Source organism: Alligator mississippiensis, chromosome 1, assembly GCF_030867095.1.
Source record: "Alligator mississippiensis isolate rAllMis1 chromosome 1, rAllMis1, whole genome shotgun sequence".
NCBI classification, from domain to species: domain Eukaryota; kingdom Metazoa; phylum Chordata; order Crocodylia; family Alligatoridae; genus Alligator; species Alligator mississippiensis.
Window position 1 is genome coordinate 462,177,353 of NC_081824.1, and position 7,869 is coordinate 462,185,221.

The 7,869-nt window shown below is 41.2% G+C and overlaps 1 long non-coding RNA gene across 1 annotated transcript; it reads right to left on the bottom strand.

Annotated features, from left to right (window-relative positions):
* Positions 1–2,441: 2,441 nt before the first annotated feature.
* LOC132250294 (uncharacterized) lies at positions 2,442–6,588 on the bottom strand. Its single transcript, XR_009461970.1, has 2 exons — positions 6,180–6,588; positions 2,442–3,017 (listed from the first exon to the last, which is right to left on the bottom strand). It is a non-coding gene; the product is annotated as an uncharacterized LOC132250294 (long non-coding RNA).
* Positions 6,589–7,869: the final 1,281 nt, after the last annotated feature.

Here is a 7,869-nt window from a genome sequence, read left to right on the forward strand (position 1 = left end):
CTAATCACACGTGAAAATCTCAGAAGTTTTATATCCCTGAAAAGTGGCATGTTGGAGACGGCTAGGGTTATCTATGAAATGCCTTAACTAAGTGCTTATCCTTTGCGTGTCTTTGCTCCAATTTCCAGGAAACAGAGCATAATCTTCCTAAAATGAATGGCTCCTAAGCACACAGGCCTAATAGGTACCTTGAGATTTATCTGGACCAACGGGTGCTCAACTTCTGCCCTGCAAAGCCATTCTGTTCTGGCCCACAGGGCTCCCCATGGATCCAAAAAATTGGCGAAGCAGGAGCAGTTGCAGCATTAATTGCTGCTCCCCTGCTGCCTATTTTCCAGCCCCATGGCAAGCTCACTGGTCAGGACAGTGGCCCTTTATGTTAGATCAGGCATGCCGGACAGAGGCAGCACAGCGTGGGGGCCAGCAGAGGTGGTGTGGGGCCTGATTCAGTAGTGCAAGGCCCTATCAGCAGTGAAATCCTGATTTAGGCTGTTTGGGGGCTAAGTTGGGGCAGCGCAAGGCTGAGTAGAGGCAGCACAGGCCCAATCTAAGCAATAGGAGGCCAAGTGGAGGTGCTGCGGGCCCTATCTGGGTGGTGCAGGGCTCAGTCTAGCCCATGGACTGGCCTCATGCCACTCATCCCGCCGATGGGATCAGAAGATCGAGAACCACTGATTTAGTGTGGTCCCCTGCATAGAGGCAAGTTTCACAATTCATAAACTATCCCAGACAGATGTTCATCCAGCCTCCTCAAAACCTGTGACTTAGGGGATACTAAAACTTCCCTAGGCAGCTTGTTTCATTGTCCTAGTGTGATAGAAGGGATCTGGTTTAGCCACTTCTGAAGCACTCATGAATGACAAGGGTTAGTTGATCCTCTTACTAAGAGGCAATTGATACCAATGACCCTGGATTCATTACATGTCTTTCCTATGGAAACAGAAGAACTCCTTTCTTTTCACAAACACTGTACTTGCCCATCCTCAGTCCATCTGTAGTCCATCTACTACAGGCTATCTTGGGGCTGTCACTGATTACCTTAGCATGTCAGTCAAGCTCCTAGCCCAAAACTATGTTCCAGGCACCTGAGTAAGCACAACTTTTGTGGTCCTAGGGCTCCTGTTCATTGTTGCAATGTTGACATCAGCAAAGGGCATTGTATGAGGAACTTAGCCTTGGACCCAAATATGGGAGGCTCCAGGATTTTGAAAAGGTGGGGATACAGATGTTGTGGAGCTTCATCACATCTAACACAATACATATTTTTCTCCAGTTAAAGAGGAACTAGATGCTTTACTAATGTGCTAGGGGCCTCGCTCTATATTATTCACTTTAACCTCAAAACCAAAACATATTAAAAAAAGAGAGAGGGTCATTCACACGTGTGGAGTGAACAGAGATCAGCAGGATTCAGGTAGATTATAATAAGCCATAAAATCAATTATTTCCCTCAGTGCTACTGAATAGAAATGCTGCTGGGCAGTTGTATTAAAGTTTGGGTGGAGCAAGAATCAAAGGTTGGGGTGCAACTGTACCACTGCACCCCCCTGGATCCATCCTTGAACCCTTACTGCTCAGTAAACTATTACTATCAAAATATGATCCCTCCTCTGAGTGTTACTAATGCTCTACTATTGTCCACGTTGTGGAATTCTAGCATGGAAGAGGAGGTACAATGTGATACATAACAAGAGGTGAAATCATCATCCAGTTTGAAGAAGAATTACTGCAGGGTACGGTCTGGAAACCTTCAGGAGATTTAAATGGCAATAAGCCACTTTATGTGCAATTTAAGCAAACATATTTTTATTTGCAATAAAAGAGAAAATAAGAAAGAAAAATTGAACCCATTGTGCATAAAAACAAGTATATAAAAATAACCCTGAAAGGCTTAAAAATGAAGGTGCTTATCTAAACCTTTTTATGTTATGGTCATTTAAAAGCAATAAATACCTCCGAATAATTCATGAATTATTTTAGATGAAGCACATTTTTCTTAGGAAAGGTCTCATTACAGACATTTAAAATGAATAATTTGCTTCTCAGACAAAGCTATTAATTATGAAGCTATGTACATAAATATGGGTGTTATGCCCAGACCATTGGCATTGATTTACTTCCATGAGAGAACAGCAGTATTTGAGAAGAAAAGACATTTTATGACACTTAAGTGGTCTGGTAATATATAAGAATACAGCATATACTGTAAGCTTTAAACCACTGGTGAATATTGTGATATTGTTAAGGATGCAACACAGATAATAAATGACAATTTGTAAGGTCCCTTAAATGTTGTCCTTCCCCCCCCCCCCCCCCCCCCCCCCAATTTGTTGCAATCAGGAAATAAAATACCTCTAACATACAAAAAGGTGAAAGGTCTTGCCGGATAACTGATGCTGTCACATTGTAACAGTTTGATGAGTTTGTGGAAAAGCCAAATCTTTCACTGGTGAAGTTTTATTGTTATTGTTTGCTTGTTTGGGGTTTTTTTTTTCAGCCACAGCTTTAAAGTTATCTCTTTAAAGGGTGGAAGGAAACGAGACAGGGAAGTCAATGAGAAACTGTTTTACCACAGGTGTCTGGTCATATGTCTTTCCTTTCAAAATGATCCTTTTTAATGGGATGAGCCTGGATCCAAGAACTGCTACTATTATCTTGAAAAATTTCCCTTCTCGCAGAATATTGCCAGCCCTTTTCTAAAAGTTGTCTATTTAAAATGCACTGTGAAGCTGAGAAGTTTACGAAATTCCTCTTGAGTCGCATGGCAGTGATAGTTCCTCTAAAACTGAATATTGCTTTGAAAGTTGTGAGTTGCCAGGACTGGTTCTTTCATTGGCAAGATACCTGTGGGGTTTGCTGGGAAGCAGACTGAAATCATGGGCAAGGGCCAGCACAAATGGCATTTGAGTAGAACTGGGATCCACATGCACAATGAGGAAATACGAGTGCTGTTCCAGTAAGATGTCACTCTCCCTCATAACTCCCAGAAGTTCAGAGGGATGAGTTAGCTGGCACCTCTAAGAGAAGACAGAAGGATAACTTTTAATGATGTTTGGAGTAGCTTAAATTGTTCAACTGAAAGAACACTTTCCTGTGAGACTGGGGAATAGGTTACCCATGGTGAATGGATCTGATGTGGACCTTTTTACACCGGTGAAAATCAGAATGAACTCTGCAACTTCACATAACGCATGAGTGAGAAGAGAGTCCATCTCATAAGGAGACACCTAAATCCTGAGAAATTAGGAAATGGCACACCAGATTAGACCAGCTGGCTATAAATCAAGGCAAGATCATCCTTTATGAAACCAGGCTGTCTAACTCCTGGGAAGCCAGCAGCCACATGCTGGTGGGGGGTGCCCCTCCTCCTGCCCAGCTCCCCTCACCCCTGCCAGGCAACAATCCTGCTCCCTCCCTGCTCTAAACCCTTTTCACCAATTTGGTGAGAAAACCAAGTGCTTGTTTAATTTGCTTTTTAAAAAAAATCCAAAATAGAGTACAATCCCCTGACAGTGCCCAATGCTATAACTTGAAAGGAAGGTGTACAACTCTGCAGAGGACAGTTGTATGACCAATCTATACAGGAAGTAGGATTTTCCATCTAATCCCAGCCCCTAGCCATGTAACAGCTGACGTAAAATTTGAACCGTGAGAGTTCATGTTACTCTCGTTTTCTTACTATATCTAATTAAACTGTAGTTGCATCCTTGATGTTAAGCACTAATCTTTTTTCTGCTTAATTTTTGGATTCAATGTTATCTAAGTAGGATGAACAATACTTGTATAGACATTATTTTTATTTTGATTTCTCTTAGGTCTTGAATGCTTACTTTAAGAAACCAGCTAGATACAGAACTCATTTCTTGATTTGCAATGATCACGATTCAGCTTGCAAAGACTTCTTTATCCCTTCATTTAGGACCAGTTCTCCCCTCCAGCATAGTGGAATATAGCAATGCTGTGTCCTTTGTTTTTTAGCTCCTTCCACTATACCTATAAATCTCAGGTCTGCAAAGATGTGTTTAATCTCACAGAGATGAGGAGACTCAGTGGGATAGGATAAATCCTTAGCTGGTATAAATTGACCCTGATGGAATTACAAACATTTTTACTTGCTGAGGATGTGCCCTGTTGAATGCAATTGTTTTGCTCAGTATTGCAAAAAGCCGCAATCAAAATCAATGCCCATTCTGCGCACTGACTCCTGAGTAGCAAAACCACATCCGAAGTCCACAATCTGAACGTAAAACTTTTGATCAAGATTTGTAAAAAATCGAATGATGATGTTATTTACATGGACCCTTGGACCTGTATTGAGGCAGATTCTAGGCAGTCAATGGCAAAACTTTAAAGGGGCAAAGTATTTTACACCTGAAAATGCTGGACACCTGGCAGCTCCCATTGGTTAGAGTAGAAGGTCAGCGCTTTTGAAGATCAGGTTTACTTATTTAGAAACCTAAATATGCCCCCTCTCCCCATCCCTGCCCCTGGAAGGCACTTACACCTCTACTTAAGTAGTTTTCTGAAGGACACACTTTAAATGCTACAGCTATTCAAAGCTGGGGAATGTACTATTAATGTCAGGCAACTATTTTTGAAATTACCAACCTCTATTTCTTTAATTATTTTTGGAATAAGCACCCCTCGTAGGTGAAACAAAAGGTACATAGAATCAGCTGGAACTGAAAGAGTCAGAGGTCTCCATTTACTACAGCATTTCAAATGACTCGGTCCTTTGGTGAAAAGAATACCCTATTTGTTTAAGCAAAACAAGGCACTTGGTAGAGTAATTAAATACTTGTGATGTTATAAAAATATAAGGTGGAACAGCAGCTGATGCAAATTGCATAATGCCTTTGAAGTTTGCTGTTCTATGACAATTTATACTATTTGAGGATGTGCCCCTATGTTCTTCAGAACCAAATGGCTGGAATGAGAAAGGGCTGAATAAATATTAAGCAAGTGCCTTGCACTAACTCTATATGAATAGTCAGAGATTTTGCTTCTCTTAGAACAACCTTGCAGCAAGATTACACTACATGTCATGGTAGCTATGTTTGAATCCATATCATTATTAAAAGGATCAGTTTGGCCAGTATTTGGACAGATGGTGTACACATATCCAATCCGTGGTGTATTTGCAGGAGAGCTAAAGTTAAACTGCTTTTTTGCATTTGCAATCACATTCTGCACTTTACTGACAGCAGCTTTAATTGGAAAAGTGTCAGCTTTTATCCTAGCTGGTATTACTTTACCCATAAGATGGATACAATTTGCAATTAATTTTCCTCTGTGGACTATATTATAGCATAAGTAATAATTAAACAAATCCTAACAGCTCTTGCCCAGATGCAAAGAAAGAAATCACCAGTGATATGGTATGTGCTGAGCAGTTTCATTTGTATAGTTTTGAGCAGGATATTTGCAATTTTACTTTGAATTCTTTAGAGGAAAAAATATTTGTTATATATTTGGCACTAAAAAGCGGTGGTCAGAAATGATTTTTCCTAGCAGAGGGACTTTTCTGCAAGGATTTGAAGACCTGTCTGTGATGAATGTATGCAGAAAAGATAAGTAGATGTACATAGCTGTGGACTTTATTCACCCTAATTTTTACTCTGAAGATTAATATCTCCTTCATTTTTTCTGGACTTATGGGGGAAAGACTTCTTGACTACCAAATACCTAAATAACAAAAAGAAACCTTCAATATGTTAGAAGACAGAACTTGCCATAAACAGAGGAGGAAAAATGGTCTTTTAGCTGAATCATGAGCACTGCAAATTAAGAAATGAGTTCCTGTATCTAGATGGAAACTTAAAATCCCAGTTTTAAAGAGAGACCCTCATAATTTTTCTCTCATCTGCATATATCACTTGGAACCCTGAAATACAGCTTGACAGACAGTGATATTTAGGTATTTTTGTAATTTTCAGAATGCAAACACTAGCATTGATTTAAATGTTTAAAATGAAGCATATTTTGCTGAATTGGGTTTATTGTGGGCAAAAGTTTCAAAGGCAGCCACTGATTTGGAAGACATGTACAATAAGCTTCTTAGGGTGTGTGTAGACAAATGGGGGCCCTACACTGAAGTGGTAGGTTTTTAAATCCACCACTTCATTTTTGGGCCCTTTAAGCCCCCGTGTTGTGCGCCCCCTCCGCCCCCGTTGACTTACCCGCCTCTCTTGCGGTGGGGAGGGTGAGCTGCTGGTGGACAGAGTGGTTCCTGGGCTCCGGGGGGTGGGGGCTAGTGCTTCCCTTCACAGCAGTTGTGGCCCCCACCCAGGTGGCACCCACCCACAGGCACCCAGCTCGGGTGGTCCCATGGGGGCACTACAGCTGTGAAAGGAAGCACCGGGCCCCTGCACAGCTCAGGCAGGCAGGCAGGCTCCAGGCAGGAAAAAAAGATCAGGCTCGCCGCTTTTCTTGGGTGGAGCTTGCCTTCCCAGGCTGCTGCCAGGCTGCCTGCAGGGCTTCCTGAAGAGCCCGAGCTGCAAAGAGCCTGGTGCTTCGCTCCGCAGGTGTAGGGGCAGCAAACAAAACTCCTCAGAGTTTTAGTTTGCTAAGCCCCAAGTCATTTAGGGCATGTTACGCCGCCGAATTTCCTACAGCAGCTGGAATTAATGCTCAATATGCCGCGGAGGTGTGCAAACACCAACACCATTCAAGTGGTGCAAAAACATTCAGCCTGTTTTAAAGTGTCATGCACACACGCCCCTTGTTTTGTCTACACACAGCCTTAAACTGTGGGCATGTTACAACAAAGGCATCTCATCTGCCTTCCAGCTTTTTATGTTCAGCTATGCTTCCTTCTACTTCAGTGGGATTTAAAAAATATATTTTTCTCTGTATATTTCCTCAGACATTTGAAAGAAGAAAAACAAGAAGCATTTTAAATACTTCATTGGCACTTTGTGTTTTTTCTGCTTTGGGTTCTACTTATATTTTTGGCATCAGTGTTGGTTGCTATGAAATGTGTTATTGTCACACACCTAAGATTGCTACAACACTTAATACTGAAATTTTGCATTTACAGACCTTAGCCTTAAGATAAGCTATGGAATGCTTCACGTTGTGTTTCTCACGTTGATCATCTTGGCAGAAGGAAAAAGTGTCCTTGTCTTTGGGCTTTGGATCAGGCTTTTGCTGCACACGACTTTCTAAAGTAATGTTGAAGCACATCTCTTTGTCACAGTCACTAGAGCTGAGCAAATCTCAAGCCTCAGATCTGTTTCTCTCCAGAGCGAAGGTTTATTTTCCTTTTGGCTTACAGACCCAGCAATTGTCAACTCCCTATTTGTAGCATGCATGCAGGCAGTTGCTTATAGTTATTGATTTGATCATTCTTAACTATGCTACAATCCCCCTCTTACTATTATTGTGTTGACACTTATAATTTCACACTTCATAAAGCATTTGACAGTGTAGCACTTTTTACACACTCCTATGATAAATCCTCCCTGTTATCATCGTTAATATAAAAAGAAATGTGAGATTATAAGAGATCTTTGGTTGGAAATACTATTGGGATGGTTGCTTGATTTCAAATTTGTGCTGGCTTTGGAAAGACAAGTTACAGAGATTCTGTAAAAGTAGCAAAATCTACCAGTTGCCTCCTCCTCATATAATTTGTAGTGGTTTGTCTTTGGGAGATAATATTTCTCAAACCTGAAGGATATTGTGCTGCTATAGGGTGCCTTTCATTGGAGAGGTCTAAAAAGTTTGCAAATATTTGTGAATTCAACTTTGAGCTGCCAATGTGAGATAAGTAAACGAGGGAATAGGACTGTTAAGTGAGTAACTTAGGATCACAAGATAAACATCCCAAAAGCTGGAAAATAAATTGAAGAGCTGGTGTGAAGGATA